This window comes from Condylura cristata, unplaced genomic scaffold (genome assembly GCF_000260355.1).
Source record: "Condylura cristata isolate star-nosed mole 26May11 unplaced genomic scaffold, ConCri1.0 scaffold00002, whole genome shotgun sequence".
Lineage (NCBI taxonomy): Eukaryota > Metazoa > Chordata > Mammalia > Eulipotyphla > Talpidae > Condylura > Condylura cristata.
The window spans coordinates 27,270,211-27,297,231 of NW_004567103.1; positions in this window are offsets into that span (position 1 = coordinate 27,270,211).

Consider the following 27,021-nt stretch of genomic DNA (forward strand, 5'->3'; position numbering starts at 1 on the left):
TTTTTTTTTTTTTTTTAATATTTTTTTAAAATTCAAGTACACACAATTTTTGAAATATTAAAGTTTTCTAATTTTTCATTTATGGTTTGAGTTTAAGAAGTAGTACACTGTTTGTAGAGATATCATTTTCATAATTTTGAGTTTGCATTTTTTTCACATGTAGGTCTTTAATCCAGCTGGAATATATTTTTGTGTATGATGTGACACAGGAATCCAATTATATTTTTTCCCACATGGATAATTAATTGTTCCAGGACCATTTAGCAAATAGTTTATATTTTCCAACCGATCTGCAATGCTATCTTTGTGTTATATCAAGTTTCTGCATGTTTGCATGTGTGTGTGTTTCTAGGTTCTCAACTTGTGCAAATACCATATTGTCTGAATTACAACTTCATATTACATCTTGATATCTGATGTTGTTACCTTGCTCCTTTATTCAAGTGACTTTTTTTTTTATATTTCTTGCCTGCTATTCAATACCCAGTTTAGAATTAGAACTTAAAGTTACATTACTATGCAGAGAGAGATTAAGCATCTTTGCGATATAGCTCTTATTTTGTTTTTTTATACTAAAATCCTTTAGTAAAATTTTATATTTTCCTAAAAAATATAGACATATTTGTTGAAACATATTTGTTTTAATATCTTATAAGTTTTTTTTAATAATAGCATGTACTTAACTCAGACTAGCTTAACTAACACACTAATATAATGTGATTAATTCTGTAAATTAAAAGCATTTACAATAGTCTTATTGAAGTCTATTGTTAATCCTAACAATCTATCAGTAGGGTCTATTGGACTTTATCTCAAAACCTTGCATTGACTTTCAAAATCAATACAAAACAAGCAGAAATTAATATGAAGTACAATGATATCGTGCAAATTCCTTCTTCATCTGCCACTGACATGTTTAAATTGTTATTGTTATTATTGAAAAAAGTTTTAAATTTTTAAAGCTGATCAACCAAAAATTCACTTTAATTCATTCAGGTTTTGATAAATATTTTGTCAAATGCTTTATTGAAATTTAATATATATCATGTCTCTCTTCCTTGTATGTTTTCATCATTGAAAAACACCATTCTCAGTCTTTGGTGATACAATTTTCTCTATAGAACTTTATACTATTCCTTATACATAAACATATGCATATATATACATATTACTTAAGAATTTCATTTGTTTCTATTTTGTGGTTCCTAAGGTTGTCTAGTTCACAGTGAAGGAGGAGGATAGACAGGCATACTGTGCCAGGATTGAAGAGTATGGTGAGGAGTTTTTTTTGTTGTTTTTTTTTTTTGTTTGTTTTTATAACAGTTTACTTTTACATCATTTTGTAAAAATGATTTTTTCTTCATCTCAATTGTAATCCCCACGGGTTTCCCATCACCAAGTCACCTGTGTGCCATCACCATAATCCCGTGCACTTCCCTCCCTACCCCCCCATTTTTGATCCCATTCCCCACTCCATCCCCACAAAATGTCTCTGGTATATGGTTGTTCATTATTCTTATTATTTTCTCGCCTGGTCCATTATACTCCTGCTATGAGTGAAACCATCTGCTATTTTTCTTTCTCTTTCTGGCTTATCTAGTATCGTGAGGAGTTTTTAAACACTGTTGTAAGGTATGAAGAAAAGCTGACAGACATCTCAATATTAAAGTGCTTCAAAGTTGACATGGAGGTATTCTAAATTCTCCAAAATATTCATACTTTTATTATTGTGTTGGTACCACTATTCATTGCTACTACTGAAGTTCTAGAGGATCAAAAACATGATATGTTTTGAATAAACTTGTACCTTCAGATCAACTAGTTGAAATTTGGGTTCATTACCTGTGTTCAAACATTAGTTAGGGCAGCCTGATAGCCCTTCTTGGAACAAGTTGTTTTGATAATAGCTGCTTTTGAAGTCTTTATCTGGTATTTTAAAAATATTTGTCATCTCAGCATCAAAATCTGTTCATTGTTTTTTTCTCACATACATGGTTTAGAATGTATCCAATATATATTTTTTAAATAGTATCCTATAGGTCTCAAGGTCTGCCTAAAATCCTATGGAAAATATCGATAGTTTTATTTTAGCAGGCCATCAACCCAGTTGGATTAGGAAATCCAAGCTCTGATCTGCCTACTGTGGAATTTAATCCTAAAATGTCAGTTTAGATTTCAGTGTCTTTACAGTGTTGGTATATGCCAACTTGTGGTCAATCTGAAGCGTATGTGATATGGTATGACAGCCAATGATACATCCAAATAGGTCCCCCCCCCCAAAGTCTTTCTAATATTGTTTACAGTCATGTGTTTTTACATGAAGGTTTAGGATTGAACCCTGCCATTTATAAATAATTTTAAGGGTCATTTTCCCAACCCATTTCCATTCCACAGTCACCAATGTTTTCTAGATACCCTGGTTCTCCTTTTCTAGTTTTCCATCAGAAAAACTGGGACTTAAGTTACTCTACTCTGCATTGAGAATATCTGTGTTCAGGACTAAGTGATAGAATTACAGAGGGATAAGAAAAAATGTTAGCCATTCTGCCCAATCTCCTGAGAACACAACTGCTCTAATCAAAGAGTTTTAGGTAACTATAGAACTACTGTGTTTCCATTGTTACTCCTGTCATCATCTTAGCTACCTGAATTCCTAGATTCTAGGACATAAGGGAATGTAATAAATAAAATAAAAATGAAACAGAAATCTTCTCTATAGTCTAGCTTAGAGCACATTCCCTGGTTTTGTCTGGTACCTACTTCTGAGTTTTGAGCTTCCCTCAAATACGAGGACATTGGGGAGGAAATAAAAATGGACATGCACTGCTAGGTTTTTGGTACATACATTCATACAGTTCTGTCTGGTCTTTCCCGCTATACTTTGTTATCTGATGACTTTTAATACATTGTCTTTGCTTTGAAGTAGTTAGTATTATGTTTTCTATTCATAGATTTTATTATATTGAGCTTGCTTGAGGGTCACAAAAATTGTTAAATATGTTGTTTGATGCCTTTATTTCAATTATATCCTTTTCAATTTTATTCTAACTCCTCTCATCTCATTCTTCTGTATTATTTTATATAACTTTACATATGTACTTTCTGAAATGAGCATACTTTTCTCCTTGTGCTTCAATGAAGTTTTTTAGGACCTATCTTTTAGTAGAATAAAATTTCCTTCAGCGTATGTGATCTATGATTAGAAGCATCTAAAAGTTTCCAAATTTAGAGATTTAATGGGTTAAACCTAGACTATCAATAGGAAAATTATCAAATAAAATTTTATCTTCCTATTATTATTTTTGATACTTTATAATTATTTATTGTCTTTGCCTAGTAACCATATCATCTAAATTTGTAGTGAATTTTTTATTGTTTAGTCTTTCTCTTAGTTCTAGTCATTAACTTTTTAATCATGATATGATTTAATTTTTATCTTGATTATAGGCTATTTTTTGGTTACTCAATTGGTTGCGGTTTCAGTTCTTTGAAGAAGTCTGAATCAGATTCAGTCAGCTTGAATGTCACTCAACTGGGGTTGAACACAGCAGAATTATTGGAAAGGGTTTCAACTGTTTTGAGCAAGGTTTAGGTAATGCCAGTTGGTTTTAGTATCTCTTGTCTTCCATTTCAGTTGGTTTCAGTTTCAGTTGTATTTGGTTTTGGTTTCACTTCTTTGACTAAGTCAGAACTGGTTTCAACTGTTTTTAAAAAGTCAGAACTGCTTTGAATTGGTATCACTTAGTTTGAACTGGTTGGAACTGGTTTGTGCCTATATCAGCCAATTTGAACTCACCGAACCAGTTTCAGCCAGTTTGACCTGGTCAGGACTGGGTCAAGCAGTCTCAGTGGTTATAACTAGATGTAACTGGTTTCAGCTGGCTTGAACCAGTCAGAACCAGTTTGTACCAGTCTCAGCCGGTTTGAACTGGTCAGAATCCATTTCAGCCTGGTTGAGGTAGCTGGGATCAGTTTGAGTGAGTCCCAACCTGCCTGAACTGGTTTGAGCTGGTCCTGTTTTTAATTGGTTTGAGTCAGTTTTAACTCATTCAGTTAATTTCAGGAACTGGATTGAACTGGTCTCGGCTGGTTTGAACCAGATGGAATCTGTTTCAGCTGATTTGAACTTGTTGGAAACAGTTTCAGCCTTTTTTAATTGGTCAAAACCAGTCTCAGATGGTTTGAACTGGTCAGAATTGTTTGTATTTTGAGCAGGTTGGAGTCAGTGTCATCAAGTTTGAGCCATTCTGTATTTTGAGTGTGTTAGAATCAGTGTCATGAGGTTTCCATTTCAATTGGTGTGGCTTCAGTTCTTTGAAGAAGTCAGAATCGGATTTAGTCAGTTTAATCAGATTCAGTCAGTTTGAGTGTCACTGGAGTTGAACACAACAGAATTGTTGGAAAAGGATTCATCTATTTTGATCAAGTTTTAGGCAATATAATTGGTTTTAGTTTCTGTTAGGTTCTCTTCAGTTAGTTTCAGTTTCAAGTGGGTTCCATTGCATTTGGTTTCCTTTTCACTTCTTTGACTAAGTGAGAACTGGTTTCAACCATTTTTAGAGTCTGAACTACTGTAAACTGGTCTCAGTTTGAACTGATTGGAACTGGCTTGAGCCAGTCTTAGCCAGCGTAAGCTGGTTGGATACTGTTTCAGGCCTGGATGAGGTGCTCTATTTCCAGAGAAAACTTTTTTCTATTGGCAGGTAGATTATTTTAGTTCAGTCTGGTATTAGGATTGAATTCAGATTAAAAAAATGTCTATTTCACTCTCTCTTTAGAGATTTATAGATATAGGTCTTCAGAGATTTTAACTAAAAGTTTTAGCAGCACTTAACATCCTGTGATTTTTCCATTAGGGCACAGAACATGTTGAAAGTTCAGTTGTTTGGCTTAACTGCCATTACTTAATAATCAGCAAATATCATAAATTTAAAATCAGAGATGAATGTGAGGATAACCGGTCTGTTCATTTCATTTCCCTATCATTTTATTGACCACATTGTTAATGCCTCATTACCTTTTCCGTAGATATTTTCTCTAAGTCTTCAATGGGAGGACTGTTCTGATACAATCTAATTAACACATAAATGAAAATTTAGTTGCCTGAATTGTATTACCACCTTCCTATTTCTGACAATAATTAATACTATAATAAAAAATTAAATAAGTATGTTAGAGAAATCGCAAATGCTAAAATAGAAGAAAACTATATTTTTGCTTTATAGCATTTTCCAATTAAAATTTTTTCTAGCCCCAAATTTACATGTACTAGGCTTATGAGAGTAAAAATTAATTTAAACACTGTGATAATATTTTCTTAAATAATTAAAACCGGCCCTCCCTGGTGGCGCAGCGGGTTAAAGCACAGCACTGAGAATCTAAAGCCGCTTCCGCATGAGTTCGATTCCCGCCTACCCTGGAGGTGACCACATGGAGTGGCAGACCTCTCCTGACCCGCCTGCTGCTCCCCTCAGCAGTGTACTTCGTCCATCTGCCTGTGCTGTTCCCCACTCTGTCTCTGGTGAAGCCTCTCACCACCCCTGAGCCTCTGGCCTGTACCCCAGTTCTGTATGCACAAATAAATCTTAAAAAAAAAAAAAATTAAAACCAATTTGTTTGAAAAATCCTTTCAAGGTATACTAAAGTAATTATTACTATAACTTACAACACAAATTGCTAATATTTCCTAAGGACTTGTCCCATGCCAGGAACAATGTAGACTCTGAGATCAGTACTTAGTAAAATCAACTGAAATAAATTTCTCTTGAAATTATATGTGGTTACGCATCAAAATGAAGTTTCAATTCTTATTTAACTATTTAGAAATAAAATGGATTTCCCAATGTATTTCTGGATTCACATTCTAACGATGTAGTCACAAGCACATTTTCTCCAAACTGTATTTGCACATTGTTAAATTGAATAGCCTAAGTTAGTTGCTTTACATGTGGTGAAGAGTATTTGACCTTGCCCTTCCTATTCACTGCTTTCATGTTCTAAAACTTCTGAATTAGAAATCTAGAGAGCACTTGTTTTTACTTCAGCTTTGTACAACTTGGCATAGTTCTCCAGCAAGCTGGGTGAAAGTTTCAGACTGAGAGATATACATCTTGAAGCTAATTCAATGTGTATGCATAAAGTGACCATCTATTCTAATTTGTCTAGGAGACCTTGGATTTCTATGTTCTGTACATTAATTTTTTTTCTCAGGTGATTCCTTTGCTTTTCTGAATTTTCTTGTATTTCTTTGATTAACTGCATCTTCTTCTATATTTTTGACTTTCATTGTTGCAGTAATTTTGAACTATCTGGTAGGAAGGGAAGATAAAATCCTTCATAGCTTTGCGGTCGTATTGTAGAGAGTTCTTTATTCACTGTGATGTCATATTTCTTTGAGGTCTCAAACTGCCATATGCTGTTTTTTTTGTTTTGTTTTGTCTACCCACTTTGCTGACTTCCCTCTATCTCTTCAGTTTCTTTATCAGTAACTTAGAGAGCTGTACTACTTCTAACTTCCAAGCAAATGACACTGTGATTGTTATATGATTTTAGATGTTTGGTCTTTCCAGGCTAGAGATATGATCATCCAACTGCTTAGTCAGAGGGGTGAAAGTCTGGACAGCTGAAGCTACTAGTACAAGTGTTCTAGCAGAATCATGCTTGATGCACAATCGATAATCTTCCTCTCTAGGATTCTAGACCCAAGCCTCTGATGTCTATGTGCTATGTATTCGCAAGGTCACCCTGCAAGTCCTAAGGGAAATCAGTGACATACACTCTCCTTTTTGCTGGATACATGTTCCAGAAGGAGAACCCCAGCTGATTTATTATATCACACTTATTTCCCTTATTCAAAGGTGTGTATCGCCACACCACTTGTCTACTGTTCAACATGGTATTGGAAATCTAACAGCAATTAGGCAACAGAAAAATAAAAAATGGAGCTAAATCAAGAAAGAAAAAATAAGTTGATCACTATTCATTGGGGGCATGATAATATATAGGAAGCTTTAACGGCTTCACTAGAAAGGGATTTAAAACAATAAATCAATACAGTAAAGTAGCAAGATAAAAAAATTAATATAGAAAAAGCAGTTGTAGTCCAATATAACAACAATGAGCTAGAAGAGAAAGAAAGAAAGCAGTTCCATTTACTATCAAATCAAAAACTCAAATATGTAGGAATAAAGTTAGCAAAGGATGGAAGAACCTAAATAATAAAAATTATATAGTATTGTAAAAGTAACAGACGACACAAAGAAATACAAAGATATTTCATGTTCATAGTTGCAAGAATTAACATGTGTAAAATGGTCTTCTTATCCAAAGCAATATTCAGATTCAATGAAATTTCTTCAGTGTTCCTCCGAGAAATAGAACAGACATTACTGAAATTTATATAGAATTACAAGAGACCCCTAAAAATCAGACAATCCTGAAATAAAGGAAGAATTACAGTTATCACAATGCCTGACTTCAATGCCTACTAAAAATCTCTGGTAATCAAAACAGTACAGTATTAGAATAAAAATAGATACAAAGACCAATGGAAAAGAATTGAAAGCCCCAAATAAATCAGCATTTATGTGGACCACAAAGGCACTAAGGGTATACAGTAAAGAAAGGGATATATCTTCAATAAATGGTGTTGGGAAAATTTGATAGTCATAGGCTAAAGAATGAAACGAGATGACTATGTCACACTATATACAAAATTTAGTTTAGAAATACATTAAGAATAAGACCTGAAACAAAAAAAAAGAAAAAGAAAAAAGAAAAATAGAAAAGCCATGCAAGATATTTGCTTTAGTGATGTCTTTGAAGTCTCATCTCCAATAGCAAAGGAAACAAAAGTAAAAATAAACAAATGGACTATATCAAACTAAAAAGCTTCTATACGATGAAAGAAACTATCATTAACATGAAAAGATACCCTACTAAATGTGATAAAATATTTGTACACAACATATATCTTACAGGGGAGTGAAAGATTAAAAAAAAAAAATAAAAACCAAAAACTCACAACTCAAAAATAAGCAAACAATTAATCCAATTAAACAAATAGGCAGAAGAGCTGAATGGGAAATTTTGCGAAATTTGCAAATTAAAATCATAAAGAGGTATTATTTCACACCTGCTAGGAACATATACATCAAAAAGATTAGAAACAACAAGTGTTGGTGAGGGTTGGGAAGGAAAGACACATTTATACACTGAATTCTAGCCTGATCTAGCTCCTACAGAAAAGAATATGGAGGTTTCACAATCTATTTTCAAAATGATCTCCCAAATCATCTATCTATCAATATTCAAAATGATCTCCCATATCATCACGGGATGTATGATGTATGTACTACTATTTTCACTGCAGTTCTATTTACAACAGCCAGGCTTGGAAAAACACTAAGTTCCCAAGGAGCAATGAGAGGATTAAGAAGATGTGGTATACATACACAATGGAATACTACTCATCTCTGAAAAATATATAAACTCATACTTTGCAACAACTTGTATTGAACTAGAATGGATATTGCTACATGAAGTAAGCCAAAGAAGAAAGAGAAATACAAGATGATTTCACTCATACACAAAATACTGAGTAACACAGAAACAGACAAAAAAAAATCAAATCTGGAAATAGGACTGCACAATTGAGGTTAATAGAAGGTGAAGGTGAAACAGTTAACAAAGTGTGAAGGACACTCAATGGGCCATGGTAGAAGAGTATGGATGCCTTGGTTTGGGCATTGTATGATAACAGACATTTCAAGAAGTGTAAACTTACACCTTGCAATCATATACAAAAGTGTTGAACCAATGACAATTAATTTAAAAATTTTAAAAATAAAACAATTTGTTCAGAAGAGACTACATTGTTGCCAATGCAAGAGAAAGGAGATGTACAAATATTAAGAAGATTCTGATTCAGAGAACAAGGCTTCTTAGACATTGACATACAAGGAAATGCATTAACTTTCATATAAATGACAGTCTCTAAGAAGAATGAAGGATTAAAGAGAATACACATTCTGGTTACTTCTTTGATATTTTTTTCCTTCTGCTTAGTTGTTTTCACTAAATGCACACACATATAAAAATACATAAAACCCATAAAACAGGTGAAACCATGGAGTTATGATAAAAGAAAAAAGGCTAGCAATACATATTTATTAGTTTATCTTTTCTTCCTTAGGAAGAAATAGGAGACTATTAACTAAGAAATAATCAGAGGCTATTAACTAAACCATCCCCTGGCTCTTAAATAAATACAATGAAAAGTAAACTATATTCAGTTCAAATCATACTTTTCTACTTGTTTCAGATAAAATCTAGATATTTATGGATATCACTCAAAAGAATCTACCTAGAGTCTGAAATCTCAGCTTAGGTTTCTCAGAAAATTCTTAACATTAAAATCCAAGTCTAGTAAACATCAAAATGACCTAGCTCACTTTTTTTTTTTAAGTTTCCCTAAAATTTTGAGGACGATTATTATCAATTAGGTAATGTAGCTAAGTTTACTAGGTTGCAATAATTATTAAAGCTACTTCAAGTATTTCTTAATATTTATGGGAAAAACTTTCCAAAGTTATTTTAAGTGGTGACTAAAATATTCTGGATGGCAGAAAAACAAAATTATTCTGGGCAAGAACTATTAGTATATTAAAAATAAGCATTAGAGTTTGGGAAGGAAAATGCATAGGGTATAACATTTTTCATGTGGTTACAGTGAAGTAAGAGATTTGAAGGCAAAAACAAATCTGGCAAATTATAAGTTAGGGCAGTAATTCAAGGAAGTCATAAAATAGAAGACTTTTATTGCACCATGGAGACAGTTTGGTGCTATTAGTGGATTAAAAAGCATGTGGAACTGTGAGACTGAAAAAGATGGAAGCTTGAAAGAGTTGGTGGGTTAAATATTAACAAAGAAAAGATGTTTACTGACAGTTTCTGCAAACACACTCTAATAAATAAGATCCTCCAAGCACTTAAAAATAGAACTGTGCAAAGCCACAAAAATCCATGTTATTGATCTTTCCACCAAACTTGGACTCCTTTAGCAATGCATGGCTTCACTGTCATCAGAATTTGTGTAAGTATATACCCTTTTTGAAGAATACTGGTAGAATAGTCAAAAACTACTTTTAAAAAAATGAAAAAGTAAAAAAAAAAAAAGACAACAATTTTACACTTGTCTTTAAAAACTGGCTGCAGCACACTGAAAGCAGGAAGTGTGGTAGAAATGTGTGAATGGGAGCTTCAAACAGACCTGAGCTTAAGTTCTCAAGTTGTACAGTGTTGTCTCTCTGAGCCTCAGATTTCCTATCTCGAGAATTTGAGATCATCGTACACACTTTGTTGTTTTTCAGTACTTCTGAAGTTTAATGTGCAATATTAATCACCTTGTTAAGTAATATATGCCAATCCAGTTCAGTAAGTCTGGGGTAGGACCTCAACTGTAGGATCCTGGCAAGCTCTCAAATTGATGCTCCTCTGCTTGGTCCAGAAGCACACTTTGAAACGGAGGCTTTCAAATTCTCAAAGCATATTTAGTTAAACTGCCACTTAATGATAGTAACAGTACCTATTTTTTCCCCATATTATGTTTTCCAGAATTTTTTATGCTACTTTATTTAAATGGATAAAAAATAGCTCTTGGAAGGTGAGACTGGGTTTTGTCATCACAAGAGGAAGCTCAGGCACACTATGATGAATAGATGTGTCCATGATGTTAAGCAGAAGAGAAATTGGCCTTGTATATTCAATACACCAGACTAGACTTTTAATTTACTCAGACTTTCAGCTCATTACACAGCCCTCGATATTCTAAAAGAGTACCAAAAGTCTTGACTATATGTGTATTACAAATAATTAAAACCTATTGAAAATGCCCGCAAAGTCTACAAAAGTAACTACATTTCTAAACAACAGAAAAGATCTTCAGGAGGGAAAATCATGCCAGGTTCTTCCCTCCACACATAAACATTTTAGAAAATTTTGCTCAAGAGTCTTGGTAAAAGTTTGCATTATTAAGTGATGCTAAGCATTAGCCAAAAAACCCATATGGAGAGTCTTTTAAGAAAAGATGGGCTGTCTTTGTAATGATGGGACAGCCATACTGCTGATGCAGTCTTAAATAATTATTTCTCCTCTTGTAATGGTTTTTGTCAAAAAGGACAAACGCCCAAGTACTGATTTTGTAAGCACAGTCGAGCATCATCTCATAGATTCCTCTTCTCTTATTAATTTCATTAACAAACTTTAGTTCCAATATTAAACAGATGCTGCTTAAGATGTCCTTTGTACTTTTGTCTTTAAGTGTACATTTTAAAACTAAGTAAGAATAATAAAAAGAATTCAAAATCAATTCTATTTGAATTTGCATAGTCCGACTATGCTGAATGAATATAACACATCTAGCTTTCCTTAAGATGCCAATAAAATTGTAAAGTACATCATTATTTATTATGAAAGAATGAAGAAGGCAGTGGGTTAGGACACAGCACTGCAAGCTAGCCACAGCCACTTTAATGTAAGTTCCATCCATGGCCCTGGAGGTGGCCCGTATGGTGCAGCAGACCTCTCCTGACCCACCTGCTGCTCCCCTCAGCAGTATACTTCATTGATCTGCCTGTTTTGTTCCCCACTCTGTCTTTGGTGAAGCCTCTCACCACCCTGCACCTCCAGCTTGTACCCCATTCTCTATGAATAAATAAATAAATCTTAAAAAAAAAATGAAGAGCTATATCTTCAGGCATGAAACAGAGCTTAAAGATGGATGATGGCTGTGGACTGATAGTGGGATACTATCATTCCCCCTTAGACCCGGACACTGCATTCTTTTGCTGTTGTTAAGATCAAACCAAACATAAATTCCAAAAGATTTTCTCTTACATTGTCAGATTCAAAATGATAGCACTATTTCCACCAACAATTACAGCTGCTCTCATGGGAGAAATTTGTGCTTTCTGAAAGCAACATTAAAAACATGTTTTCAAGTGGCAGACCCATACCCTCTCTATTTGTATTTCTTCTCCAAAGGTTGGTGAGGCGAGGGGGGGAAAGCAAACTGTTTATATACACTGGAGTCCTAATCATACCTGGGATGGAAACAATGCTATTACCATAGTCATAGTAACTTGGTAAACCTGAAGAATCTGTAGGTCACATGGGCAGAAATAAGCTACCATCTGCTTCTACCAGCAGGTGGATGAGAAAACATACAGTCTTTTTCACTAATTACCTACAACAGCATCTAATTCAATATTTTGCATGTAGAGATTTCCGTTCTATGTTTATAAATACACATATATGACAAAGAAACACTTATTTTAAAGATCTTAATATCTTGTTTGTTAAGTAATTAGTATTTAAGAGAGAGGCTATGTTGACAGCTCTGCAAACAGAAGTTTCCGATTCATCTGCTAAAGAGGTGTTCACACACCCTGGCAGCCTTCTCCACAGTGCTCTGTGTAATGGTTTACCCACATTCCATATAAAACCGCCTTGTTTTTCCCAAACCACCTTGGATATCCATCCCAATAATTAATCTGTTAAGTATCACAGTAGAGAATATAATCTGTTCATTCCTTGACTTTTGGGAAACATAAATGGAATGCCAAAATGTTTTATTTTTCTCCTACACGCACCTGTGCTATTTAATCACGTCAACAAATAATTATAGTGAAACAAAAAATCCCATTGTTGTGAATTCCAAGAACATATTCCTCAACAATTATCCATGCAATTGCTTCCATGTTTCTTCAAGGCCTGTATGGCAGCAAATTTTAGGTATTCACTAAAATCTACCTACTCTTCTTCCTGGGAAGAGAGAACTTACATAGTGCACGGTCTAGCAATTAGGTATGGTTATGTGACTGAATTACAAACAATGAAAGGTGATCAAAGGTGATGTGAAATGAAAAGACTTTCACACTTCATCTGCTAGAAGCTTTCATACCGGTTCTCCCATGCTTTGTTCCTTTTCTGGTTCATCAGGATGAAGTAATTCTGTAGCCATGAAATATATATGTGAAAATAACAATTGCCTGGTTGTTTAAATTACCACAGTTTTTTAATCACTCAAGACTGTCACATTTAAAAGAAAAAAAAAGCTCTACTGTTTTTTGAGACAATACATCTTTGAGGATACAATTTGTTAGAGTTGTTGGTATTTTCTATGGAAGTCAGACAACATTCCTGGAACCTGAGAACCAATCCAGCAGAATTCTGAATAATATGATATTTAAATGACCTAAGATACTTTTCATTCTTTTTTCAAAGTCTCAAGAAACTTTATGCAGTTTTCTTTAAAAGTTTAGAGTAGTCATTCATATCTGCTCACTCTCAGAAGAATATTAGTGACAATAAGAAATGGAATTTCTAGAGATAATTTCACTGATCATCAAAGCAAAAAGAACGGTGCTTAGTTTGTGGAACAGAAGAAACAGATTTATCAAATAAAAATAGAGGATTCCCAGATAAATTTGAATTTCAGATAAACTATGACTGCATTTTTTAGTATAAATAGATCTAAAATGGTATGTGGTAAAGTAAGATATATTTATATTAAAAATATTTTCATCATTAATCAGAAATTTAAATTAAACTGGGCGCTCTATATTTTACCTGACAACTCTAATCAGGTTGGATGTAGTCAAAGCACAAATTATTGTACTGAAAATCAGGTTGAATTCATGGCACTAGAAAGGAATAAAAAAATAAACTTAAGGCCCTCCCTGGTGGCGCAGCGGGTTAAGGCACTGCACTAAGAAGCTGAAACCACTTCCACATGAGTTCGATTCCCGCCTGCCCCGGAGGTGACCACATGGCATGGCAGACCTCTCCTGACCCGCCCGCTGCTCCCCTCAGCAGTGTACTTCGTTGGTCTGCCGGTTCTGCTCCCCACTCTGTCTCTGGTGAAGTCTTTCGCCACCCCTGAGTCTCTGGCCTGTGCCCCAGTTCTGTATGCACAAATAAATAAATCTTTAAATAAAAAAAAAAATAAATAAATAAACTTAAATGATACAGAAGATAGAAGTAAAATCAAAAATAAGTAACTTTAGATGACAAAGTGAAGGGTTAACAAATACACATTACAGTCAAATTAAAGAATATGGATATTTTAAGATATCAGACATAAGTCTAAAAGTACATTCTAAGAAAAATCTAAAAGAAACTCTAAAACTTTTGAGGATGAGGGAAAAAGTTATTAAAAATATAAAAAATGAGAAAGAACCAGACTCTCAAAATACAACTGACACAAGAAGATGATTCATCATAATCCTTAAAACTGATAGAAAGCCACTGTATTCCTCAGCAGAGTGATACCACATTAGCCCGTCAGATGCTCAGTATTAGCCAGATAGCCTTCATCAGTCATCCATTAACTTATTCAGCAAATGTTTCATCAAGTTCTACAAAATGTCCTATGTGAGGCAGCTATCTCCTTAAAATGCTTAGAGTTTGATCCCATTATATTAATTGTATCACATCCTTACACTAACATTTCCTGTATGGGCGCCCTCCAGGCCCTGAGTAGGTGTGCTAAAAGGAATAAAATGGCTAAATATGTTGGGAAATGGCACCTGTTCTTTGAACACAACATTGCATCCTTCATAAAAAAGGCTAAAATGTCTAAAAGGAAATTTTACTTCATTTGACCCAGCGTTTCTTATTAAACACATTTGATCACACATTTCATTTGTTTCTCAAGAACACCAAGCAACATCTCTAGAAAAGCTCCCCTTGTGATCTGTGGAATCCAGTTCAGAAAAGTCAATGCTTTTTTTTTTTTTTTTTTTTTTTTGTTCCTCAAATGTTTCCTGTCACCTACTGCATGGGATACATAAACTTTGTCAGTCAGGCTATTTAAACATATAAATAAATAAAGGAGATGTATCATCTATCCTCTAATTGCCATTTCTTTCAGCATCTCTCTTATTTCCAGTTATTTGTTGTGCTTTTGCAAAAACAGCCACAAGAATAAAAAGCACAATGAAGCAACCAAAGTTGGTGCTGAAATTTATACCCAACAGTACTTAACTGCAGAAGTATTAAGATTACTATAGCACACATGGGGGCTCATAGGCCCAGAATTTACTATCACTGAAATCACCCCTGAGTAGCTGAGTATATTACAAACACAACCCTATAAAGGAGACTGCAATATGGAAACAATGTGCTGGGAAAGCGTTTCAGTAAATAAAGACTCAGTGGGCTTTATGGCTTTTGGTAATACTTGTCAGTTAATACAGTTTATAAAGATTTGCCTATTAAATTTTGTAGGACAAAATAACACATCTTCCCATTTCTCACAGTGATGCTGTTGACATAGGTTTCAAAAAGCTGCAGCTGCAGTCTTCCTGGACCTCCCTCTCCCCTTTATGACAATACGTGTTGTTCTGAAATTTTCAATTCAGCTATAAACAATCTACTTTATCAACAACATGCTTTTGCACTTTTTGAAATGGTGCTTTGAGGCAGATAAATGAAAATAAGTATGGCAGAGTGCCAATAAAAATTCTGCAAACTGTATCTTCAGTGGCGTACAGATGAAGGCAGCACAGTGTTTTATTTATTTATTTACTGTTGATGCTGAAATCCATTTCTATACTTACAAAAGCTGCTTTATTTTGTTGGCTGTTTGTTCTAATCTCAGCTGACATTTTCAGATAGTAAAGACTCATACATTTTTAATTGCACTTTTAATCTACTAAATGAAATTTTTTTTCCAGGGGTTGAGGGGGCAGGCAATCATATCTGGCACCTTTTCAATGACTGTGTCCACAAAGTATATAAATGTTGGAAGATGGTGAAGTTTAAATATATTTAAAGTGCTAGTTATGTCCCAAACTTGACACATTTGAATGTATGAGGTCCAGATTCTAACTGAAGTGACTCCACTCTAAAACTTATTAAATATAGCTAGAGTCATATCCATATCCATATTTGTACCTCTTTTTCTATAACTATATCACCTACTATATATATATACATATATATATAAAACATCCATCCATCCATATATAGTCATACATATGTATATATAATCAAACACACACACAGACATACACACACACACACACATTCCTTCCTTGTTGTCTATTTTTAACATGGGTATTCTTTCAATAGTTTCAGTTCATGACCTTTTCTCTTGCTTATAAGATTCTTCACAAACTTTGCTTTAAAAAGACCTGGTAAAGGAAATAACAATGAGAAGTAAAAGTCATTATATGTTGTGAAAGAAAAGAGACTGTGAAAATTGAATTTCTCAGCCTAACATTGGTTTGGATTATGAGAACTTCAAATTCCAGTTTAATTCTCAGTAAGTAAATTTTAATTTTATGCACACTAATTAAAGATTTGCTGTTTGATATTAGTTTGGAAATACCCAATTACAAATTACATTTGAACATCATAGGCTTTCATTCTAAAAGAAAGTCCTTGGGGATCCCTTCTTAGTAATTAATAATTTTATTGAGTTAGGGGTAAAATCAAATATGTCCATGATCCAAAGTCCTCTACAAACCTAGGAAAACTTTTATTCATTATTTTCAATTATATTAGTGACTTGTTTAACAAGCTAAGAAGAAAAATTGAAATTGAGTCATGTCAAAGATTTTAAAAGTAGGCTTTACATGGACTTAGTGTAAATGCTTGAATAAAATAAAAAAATGAATAGCAATTATTCTGTCTTATCTTTAGCTTATATTATCTGACTAGGAGAAAAAAAAGAAGAAGAAAAAAAGAACTTCATAAACTTAGCAGTCTAAACCTTAACTCCAAATGCATCATTTTATGGTATATCTATATGTATTTTAAAATTAAAATTGTAAAATGTAAGATATAAATTATTTTCTATGTCCTTATCAACAGAAAATAAATTTTCTGCTCGCCATGGGTAATATCTGGAAATTTAAATATTTTGGAGTATTTATTCAATGACTGACAGTTTCATGATTTTTTTTATTATATATTTTAAGTGATAAGTTTTAAAATTATTATTAAATTTAAAAATTTAGAAAATATATATAGACCAAGGGAATTACATATTAATAAAGTTGCTATATCAGCACGTTTTACATTAGGGCTCACAAATTAAGAAATCAAATCATAAAATACTTGTATGTCGAAAAGTGAATACCAGTGATGAATAATTCGAAGCAGCATATTCACGACATTTCAAAAATAAAGTAAATTTGGACACATTGCTGTGACATCTACACTCCCATCACACTGGCTTCCAAATCAAAATTGGATTAGAGCCACTCTACTTTGTACTTGAATACAAAGAGCAAATAAGAGAATTCTGGGAAAGCACAAACACGGAGCTGGATTTCTCAACCACATTGAGAGCAGAAAAAAAGGTTATTTCTACTCACATACACACACAACAAAAGGATTAACCAAGGAAATTTTAAATTGATTTTTTATGGGTAGCAAATGACACAGTTATCACTGGGCTGTGCCTTATCCTGTCTAAACTTATCTCAGTATCTACTATCCACAGCTTGAGACATTCACCAAAAACTGGTTTGTGTTCTGTGCCACTCCTTGTCTTCTGCAGTCACCACAGTTGCCAATGTAACAAACACTACCTAACTCACAGGACTAGAGAGATTTCAAATGTATAGATCCTAAGAGATGGGCAGCTAGGATAAGAGTGTGACATTCACTGCTGCGTTCCAGAATCCAACCACATGTCACCCCTCAACATGCCCTGATAGGATTCTAGCTCTTTGCATACAAACTATACTCTAGTTATATTGAATAACTGTCCTTTAGACTCAATTTCTATAAAACTCCTGCTTTTTCAAGAGAAGCTTTTCTAGCTCCAGGGGGCAGAACCCTACAGCTCTCTAATTGTCTACACAGATAATTCCTCACTTAATTGTGAATGCTCTGAAGACAGGAATGACGCTTTATTCATCTCTCAGTAGTACGGTTTACTAAATACTATGGAGTGAGTGAAAGAACAGAAGTGAGGAGTCAGTTACAACTTAGCAGTGGTGGATATAATGTGAAGATAGCACAGGATATCATTGTATAGTAGGGCTATGGAGCTACATGCAGGTTAAACACGATATGGACTAAGTTCTCCAGAAGCTCACAGGAATGTTCTTTCTTCTGGAAGTGAGGGACAGGGCAGATGAGGATAAATTCTATGACAGATACTTGGATCCACGGTGTTTGAAGTGCTGAGTGCTATGAATGATTTTATGTCAGGCACAGAGAAAGCACAAACATCCTCATCATCACCACTCTTGAGAACTTACACTGTGCAAAATACATTGAAATAATTTCTTTCAATCATTATAAAAAAACAGTGATATAAGGAATTTTACTATCCCCATTTTTTTTGAAGATTTATTTATTTTATTCATATAGCACTGGGGTACAGGCCAGAGATGCGGAGGGTGAGAATTCACCAGGGACAGAGTAGGGAGCAGAACAGGCAGATCAATGAAGCACACTGCTGAGGGGAGCAGCGGGCAGGACAGGAGAGGTCTGCCATGCCATGTGGTCACCTCTAGGGTGGGCGGGGATCGAACTCATGTGGAAGTGGCTTGAGTTTCTTAGTGCTGTGCTTTAACTTGCTGCACTACCAGGGAGGACCTTACTATCCCCATTTTACAGTTGACTTATAGGGGTTAAGTTACTTGTCTATCACATATGTTGTAGATTCTCCAGACTTGAACACAGACTCTAAATCCATAGACTATTAATCTTTCCTAGTTTAAAGCACATCATACAAAATGCACTTTGCCTTTAAGTTACTTTCCAGTATACTTCTTAGTAGGAAACAGTTTGGCACAATTTTTAACTGAGTAACTATCCATCCTTAAGATTGACTTGAGCAGAACAGGTTAATTAACAAATTCAATATGGCGACACCTCAGCACAAATGTTCTTAGAGTGAATGTATTCCCTCTTCTAGGGTTTGACCACACTCTGTTTAAATAACTTAACTAGCAATTTGAACATCTGGTGTGTTTATTTAATCTCTCAGCACTTTAGCATCAGATTCTAAAATAGGGAATTATCAGTTCCTACTTCCTCAATTTTCTGCTTTTTAACACTGAGAAACTGATGTGATATCCTGAAAAATATATCCTATAAATAACCTAGAGTGGCTGTTTTGCTAGAAGTAGCGGCAGGAGTAGTGACACTATTACACAGATGTACCCATTTTTTTTAACTTTTAGCAAAGCTAATAAAATTGCATTTAAACTAAAACACCTTAATTTAAGAAAGAAAACAGGGATATCCACATTTGTGAAATGGATATTTGTGAAATGGATTTTCTATGTTATGGGCACAAGAAAAGACATTATTTGGGGAATAAAAGTTGTGGGTGAACAGAGATAAGTTGAAGGTATATGCAATTAATGGGTGACCTTTGGGGAAAAAAAAGTTTAAATATGTAAAATGTGACTTCCATAAAATTGCCAAGGTGAGAGGTGCTATGCTAAAAAGACTCAGTGAGGTCTAGCTCTGCTGTACAAATACCTCCAGGGTCACTTTTAACAAGACCAGCCCCTTTCCTGGGTTTCATTTACATTTTAGATAGGATCTCCTTCCTCTAGGCCTGTGTGAACCTCTTTTACCCCTGTTATAATCCATCTCTCTCTTAGACAGAAAACACCTTCTAGGAGAAAAAAAAAAAAAAAAGAAAGGCTGAACTTTGCAGCTTGTAAATGAGCTGCTCTGGAGAAGCTACTTAATGCAGATGACACAAACAGCAAGGCCCAGGGAAGCTGAGCAGAATGAAGCTGGGGAGGCCCTCCCTCCACCGTAGGGACACACCCACTGGCACTGACGGGGCTTAAGCATTCATACCGAGGGGCTGCAAACCCCTGGGCAGAGATACACCATAGACACACTAGCTATGGAAAATGTATGAGGAAAAAAAGATTAACTGACAAAAAGTTAATTAAAACTGCTCTGATTATGAGGTAGAATTTAACAATTACTCTTAAAAATGCAGTGTGACACAGTGCAACGCTGCAGCTGAATTAATCATGAATGAAGAGAGGGATGTTTAATTTTTGTGTGCATGAGAAAAACACTCAACAGATTTGACAATTAGAGCAGGGTAGCAGCATTGCATGGCACAATGTGAGGCAGGTTTTCCCAGTGGTTTTTTGGGAGGGAGCTCAGCAGATGTGCTCAAATATTTACAAATGCACAATATTCGCATGCTCTTCAACTACCCGCCCTGCTGATTTTGCAAGAAGTTGCCTTCAATCTGGAGCCCTGCGCACTGCTTCTCCCAACTCCAGAAGAAGCCCAGCCCAAGACCCCTGCGGCCTTCAGTCCAGGCGTGCATTCAAGAAGCAGAGGGGGCCAGCAGGTGGCAAAAGAACAGAACTCTGCCAGCACTCAGCTTCCAATATTCACTTGCCCCACCGAGCGGATCTAGCTGTGATGAGGTAGGGAGTGGCTGTTAAGCAAATGTTCTCTGTGAGTTTTCCACAATCCAGCACCAGCTCTGCTTTAGGAGCTTCATTACTCTAATTGTGAGGGAGACTTCAGGACCATAAATCATCTGCCAGCAAGGCCCTACAGGAATGTCTCGCTTCTCAAATTCCAGGCTTCCCCCTGAATATTTATGACTAAGAAATCTTTCAATTACTTCTATTGTTACTACTAGCAAGAGCTTTTGACTTTTTTACCTTTTATTGAGATATAATTCACATACCATATAATTTACCCATTAAAGGTGAATAATTTAAGAATGTTTAGCATATTCATAGTTGTACAACCATTAGCACAATCAATGTGTGAACATTTTGATGACCCCTAAAAGTAATTCATAGTCTCTAGCTGTGATTACCCCCATTTTTTCCTTCCCCCAACCTAAAACAAGCATAACTCTACTTCCTATCTCTATAGATACAAGTATTCTGGATATTTCTTTAAATATGCCATCAAAAGGACTCCGCTATTAAACACTTCTGAAGATCAGGATTTCAATTTGACTTTGGAATGGACACAATTTCATTAGGACTGTAACATGTACATTGTAACTTGTTATCAGTACATCTTCCCTTCCTTTGGTTTATTCCATTATAAGGATTTAGCACTCAACTATATAGTGGAAATATGTGTTGTTTCTACCTTCTCCTTATTATAAATAATGTTGTTATGCATATTCCTAAACAAGTTTTTTTCTTTTTTTTTTATGTGAACATATATTTTTATTTCTTTTGCATATGTATATACCTAAAAGTAGAATTGCTGGGTCAAATAGTATCTCTTGTCAAGTGTTCCCTTTTTCGGACTGTTATTTTTAATATATTATATCGTTTTTCATTGTCAGTTTATAATTTTTTTATAAAGCCTAGATTTGAAAATATTTTCAAACTCTTTGCTTAGTGTTGCTTCTTCATCCTCTCAATAGTGTCTTTTGAAGCACAAATTTTTAAATTTTTATGAAGTTCATATTTAAAACAAAATTTATTTAGTTTTTAGTTTTGTTGTTTGTGATTTTGACATTATTCCCTGAAAAACCAATGACAAATTCAAGGTCATGCAGACTTACTCCTATGATTTCTTCTAGGAATTTTATGATTTTAGTGATTATGTTTAGTTCTTAGACTATTTTTGGGTTAGTTTTTGTATATCTTGTGAGGTAGGGGATTCAAATTTTCTAATGCATGTAAATATCGACTTCTCCTAGCAACATTTATTGAAAGAGTACAGATATTTAAAAAAAAATTACAACTCCCTTTATTCTCATGCCTTCTCTAATTCAAGTCTTCACCACTGCATACCCCTTTTTGGCAGAGTAGGGAAGAAAGCTAGAAGGAAGCCCAAGGGGTTCCCAGTTATTGGTTTGTGCACACCCCAATATAACCTCTTCATCTCTACTACAGCCTATTTATGACATGGTCCCTATTTGTCCCATGAATCTCCAAGGCACAAGCTTTGGACTCACAGACTTGGGCTTACTATGATTTGTCCCATTAACTAATTATGTCAACCAGATAAACTTATTCTACTTTTATAACTTATCTCTTAATTGAAAATAGTGATACAGAACTCAGCACCTTGGGTGCTCTGCCCAGATGGCTTCTGCTTTCATGGGTGCCCAGATCCCTACTCCCAGTTCCTGTATCTTGTGTTGAAACTTTCTCTGGAAGACATTTGAGCCACTGGAATTATTCTACCAGTATAGACAGAGACTGGAAGTGTTAGGAGTCTACTGTATCCCCCATGGAATCCTTATACGTGGGGTACGAAACCCTTGCCCAAGCAACAGTTTGCCTTCCAAAGTGTTCTGGAAGATCATGATTGTGCTGGAACTTCACGTGAAGCTGCAACTTGCTTTCGTTACTTCTTTCATCCCCTATCCTGCTTCCCTCACTCCCTTACTAGCTTTATGTTAAGCAAGAATACCTTGATGAAATGCTTGAACATAAATCCTCTGTTAAGTCGACTCTGAGGAAGCTGGAATGTACAGATATTCAACTCATGCAACTGGTATTTAAGAAATAAGTATGTATTCCACATACAGAAGAATGAAGCCAGATGATCATCCCACATTATGTACAAATAACCAAAAATGAATAAAAGATTTTAATATTAGAAATAAAACTTTCAAAATAAAATATGAGATATTTTATTCACATAGGAAAGGATATAAAATTGGAAACAATAAATGTGATTTGACGTGGTGTTATTTATCATTATTGCTAATGGCTATCAAACATCCACAATTTTCAGATTAGCTACTAGGCATATACAGTCAATTCGCCAGTATTTTGATAGACATATTCACATCTTATGGCTTCAATGCAAGTATTCCTGCCTTAAGAGGTCTTTTGTTAAGACTGAGATGATGCACTGTGCATATTGTATAACACTCTAAAATGAACCTGTTTTGAGTAAATGCTTCTGATCACCTGCTAAACAAATTAATATGAACTGATGTTAATCAATTCATGCATCTTATTAAGCCCTGATAAGTTTATGTCAGAAAAGGATGATCTATAACATCTCTGAAAAACTGTATCTTTCCCTTAGTTTAGGGCAGGTGTTCTAGCTCCTGAAAATTTTCATTGAAAGGGATATATTTGGCTATTATGTGTTGCTATTTTATTTCTAAAATAGTCATGAAAAAGAATAGTCAATCCTATTACTTATGATTAGGAAAGTAAAACAACTATTTGTATATCATGCAGAACCTATGGGTTTTCAAGGTCAAAAAGGAGTCTGTTTCCTTATTTAAAATCCCTGTCAGATGGCCCTCCCTGGTGGCGCAGCAGGTTAAAGCACAGCACTGAGAAGCTAAAGACACTTCTGCATGAGTTTGAACCCCGCCTGCCCAGGAGGTGACCACATGGCATGGCAGACCTCTCTTGACCCGCCCGCTGCTCCCCTCAGCAGTGTACTTCGTCCATCTGCCTGTTCTGCTCCCTACTCTGTCTCTGGTGAAGCCTCTTGCTGCCCTGAGCCTCTGGCCTGTACCCCAGTTCTGTATGCACAAATAAATAAATCTTGAGAAAAAAAAAATCCCTGTCAGAAATTCTACATGTGGGCCCTACCTGTACAGCCCTGCAAGCTATCTGCAGCTGCAGAAGGTGACCCATATGGTGCAACAGACCTCTCCTGGCCCGGCCACTGCTCTTTCATCAGCCTGCCTGTTCTGCACCCCATTCTGTCTCTGATGAATCCTCTCACCACCCCTGTACCTCTGGCCTGCCCCCCAGTTCTGTATGCATAAATAAATAAATAAATCTTTTTTTTTTTAAAGAAATTATACAGGGCAGATGTTCTTATTTTGTTTTCTATTCACTATGAAGAGATTTGATTATCTAAGATTTTAAGTTTATATTCTATTTAAAGTAATTTTTTTCAGTTTTATTGAGGTACAGAAATTGTGTTATTTAGGGTATACAAGATGATGAGCCAGGATATAAGAAATGATAAACACCATTTCCTCACCTGGACATTATTTTGTGTGCATGTGGTGAGAAACTTAATATCTTCTACTCTCCTAGCATATTTCAAATATGTAAGACTATATTAGTAGAGTATCCCACTAATAACTAGGGTGTATATTAGATCATCATAGCTATTCATCTAAGAACTGAAAGTTTTATCACATAAAACTTTCTTATCCTACTTTTTAAAGCAAATACTATTGCAAAATAAAAAAGTCTCTGTACTGTCATTCTGTACTATGGCAAACCATTCCTGGAAATAGTACTAGTAGTACATGTATCACTAATAAATAAAATGTATATTTTCACTAATTATCACAGATAGCTATTTAGATTGTGTATATCCACAATTATATGATTAAAGGTATGTGTAAGTTTCATTTTGACAAATCATAACACTGTGCAATTTTCCAATGACATGAATAGTATAAAGACTTTCACACTTCGCATCATTTCATCATCACAACAGCCAGGTGACTCATTTTTTATCTCATATTTAAAAAGTCTAAGCTCCTGGACCCTCACTGGTGGTGCAATGGGTTAAAGCACAGTTACTATGAAGCTAGTCACAGTCCATCAGCATGAGTTTGATCCCCAGCCAGGGAGGTGACCCACATAGTGCAGTAGACTTCTTCTGCCTTGCCGGCTGCTCCCTTCAACAGTGTACTTTGTCAATCTGCCTTTTCTGCTCCCCATCTGTCTCTGGTGAATCCTTTTACCACATTCACACCTCTGGCCTGTACCCCTTTTCTGGATGTACAAATAAATAAATCTTAAAGAAAAAAAAGTCTAAGCTTCTACAGTTAAGTGGCAGCTGTGTTAAAGTTGAGCAATTCATCAAGTAGATGGGTTCCATTTTCTAGAGTTTGTAGTTGCTAACAAACAAACAAAAAAGTATGGCTTCCTATCCAATGATTACCTTTCCCAGACTTCTTTATCTTCAAATATGGTTGTAAGACTAAGTGACACAAGCTATGCAACCTCTATCGACTGACATATTCCAGATGGAGATGGAAATGCTCCGAAAAATCAGACTTTCCACTCTAACTTATGTTATGACCTCCCTTTTTTGTATAATTGTAATATCAAAATATTCTTAGCAACCTTCAGCTTATAATTGGATTACCTCAGCCTCATAAGGCTAGCTACCTGGCCCTGATGAGCAAGCACTGCACCAGGGTGACAAATTCCTCTTGGAGTCAAAAGTCATTAAACAACTGGCTGATTAATAAAAACAAATGGCTGTTACTGCGAAGTCTCTCTCACTGCCAGACTGAGGAAAACCCAAATCTTGTCACTATCTCACATAGCCTTCTATTCAGTTTCTAAATAACCACTCAAGCTTTCTTCTATCTAGTCTTTGGATATGGAAATTCACCCAAGTCCCCTATTCAGAGCTAATCAGGTTTTTGACCATCTACTTCAAAAAAAAAAAAAACAAAAAAAACTCACTTAAACTTTCTAACAAGTTTTTCAAAGAACCTTACCTTAATTTGACTTACAAGAAATTTCCTGTTCCTGCCCTCACTTTACTTTACCCCCTAGGATGTCTCTATGAGAGTGAAAGCCATTAAGTAATAGATAATGTTTAAGGGATTTTATTTTGGTTAATCTTCACTGTGGTAAATATAGTAATATTAGTCTTAAACTTTGTGAATCTATGTACCTGTTTTAACCTTGATAGATTGATTTTAAAACTGTTATAATCTCAACTAAAGGTCAAAAGGACCCCAGACTATTCTTAGCAAAAAGGTGATTGTGATCTCTGCCCATTTCATATGCTAATGTCATCCCTCTGCCTGCTTGAAGTGTATAAAATAAACCTCTGCTAAATGCAGAGCAGGAAGACTTGCACCCAACTTCCATTCCCGTGTCTTCCTCGCACCCGCTCCCCAGCTCCCCATTTTTTCCCTTTTCCCCCTTTTTCTAGGAATCTCCACTCACTGACACTGTTCCCACCTTGAGACCCTGCCCGTTCTGCCCCCCAATAATCCGTGGTCAGGGACAAAGAGTTTCCGACAACTGAGTGAAAGTGGTAGCACTTTTAGGCCAGAATTTTTTTTTTAAAGATTTATTTATGTATACAAAACTGGGGTACAGGCCAGAGGTGCAGGGTCGGTGAGAGGATTCATCAGAGACAGGGTGGGGAGCAGAACAGGTAGATCAATGAAGTACACTGCTGAGGGGAGCAGTGGGCTGGGCAGGAGAGGTCCGCTGCACCATGTGAGTCACCTCCGGGGGCAGGGGGGTCAAACTCATGCTGAAGTGGCTTTAGTTTCTTAGTGCTGTGCTTTAACCTGCTGCACCACCAGGGAGGGCCTAGGCCAGAATTTTTAAGGAATGGGTCTGAATTCCCAGTTACTCTTTCCCCTCCTCAGCATTTAAAGCAGAGGACTGAGACCCTAGGGATTCAGGAATCACAAGATGGGAGAAACCTAGTTCTTTAAATCCCTGAAGAAAAATTACTTGCCAATTGCAACCACCCACACTGACCTGGCCTTAGAACTTATACTTGTAAACATAAGGTAACTCTAGAGCCATTCTCCACGTCATCATTGGGAATCAGTTTCTGACTCCCAGTCAGAGAGCACATTTCCATAGGTCAGGCACCTCTATCATACCACCATGGTGGACACTACCACTGAGGTTGTACTATTATGATACTTATCATGAGGATATAGTTATTGAAATAACATTGCATTATAATATATAGGTTACAGGTGAGCATCATTATAAAATAAGTAGCTTTGTAAATGCATTATGTTGTGGCCTTCCTGTTAGTGCAACGAGTTAAGACGCAGCAATGAAAGCAAGCCACAACCACTTCAGTGAGAATTCGATCACCCACCCTGGAGGTGACCCACATGGTACAGCAGACTTCTGTCTTGCTCCCCTCAGGATTGTATTTTGTCCATCTGCCTGTTCAGCTCACCAATCTCTCTCCAATTGTAACTGGGTGGTCCCTAGGAGAAGGGAAGTTCCAGGTTCCCTGCCCCACCCAGAAGGAGGGTGGAACTGAGCAGAGAAAAAGGAGAGAGAAGAAGAGAGAAGGCAGATGGAGAAGGAGACC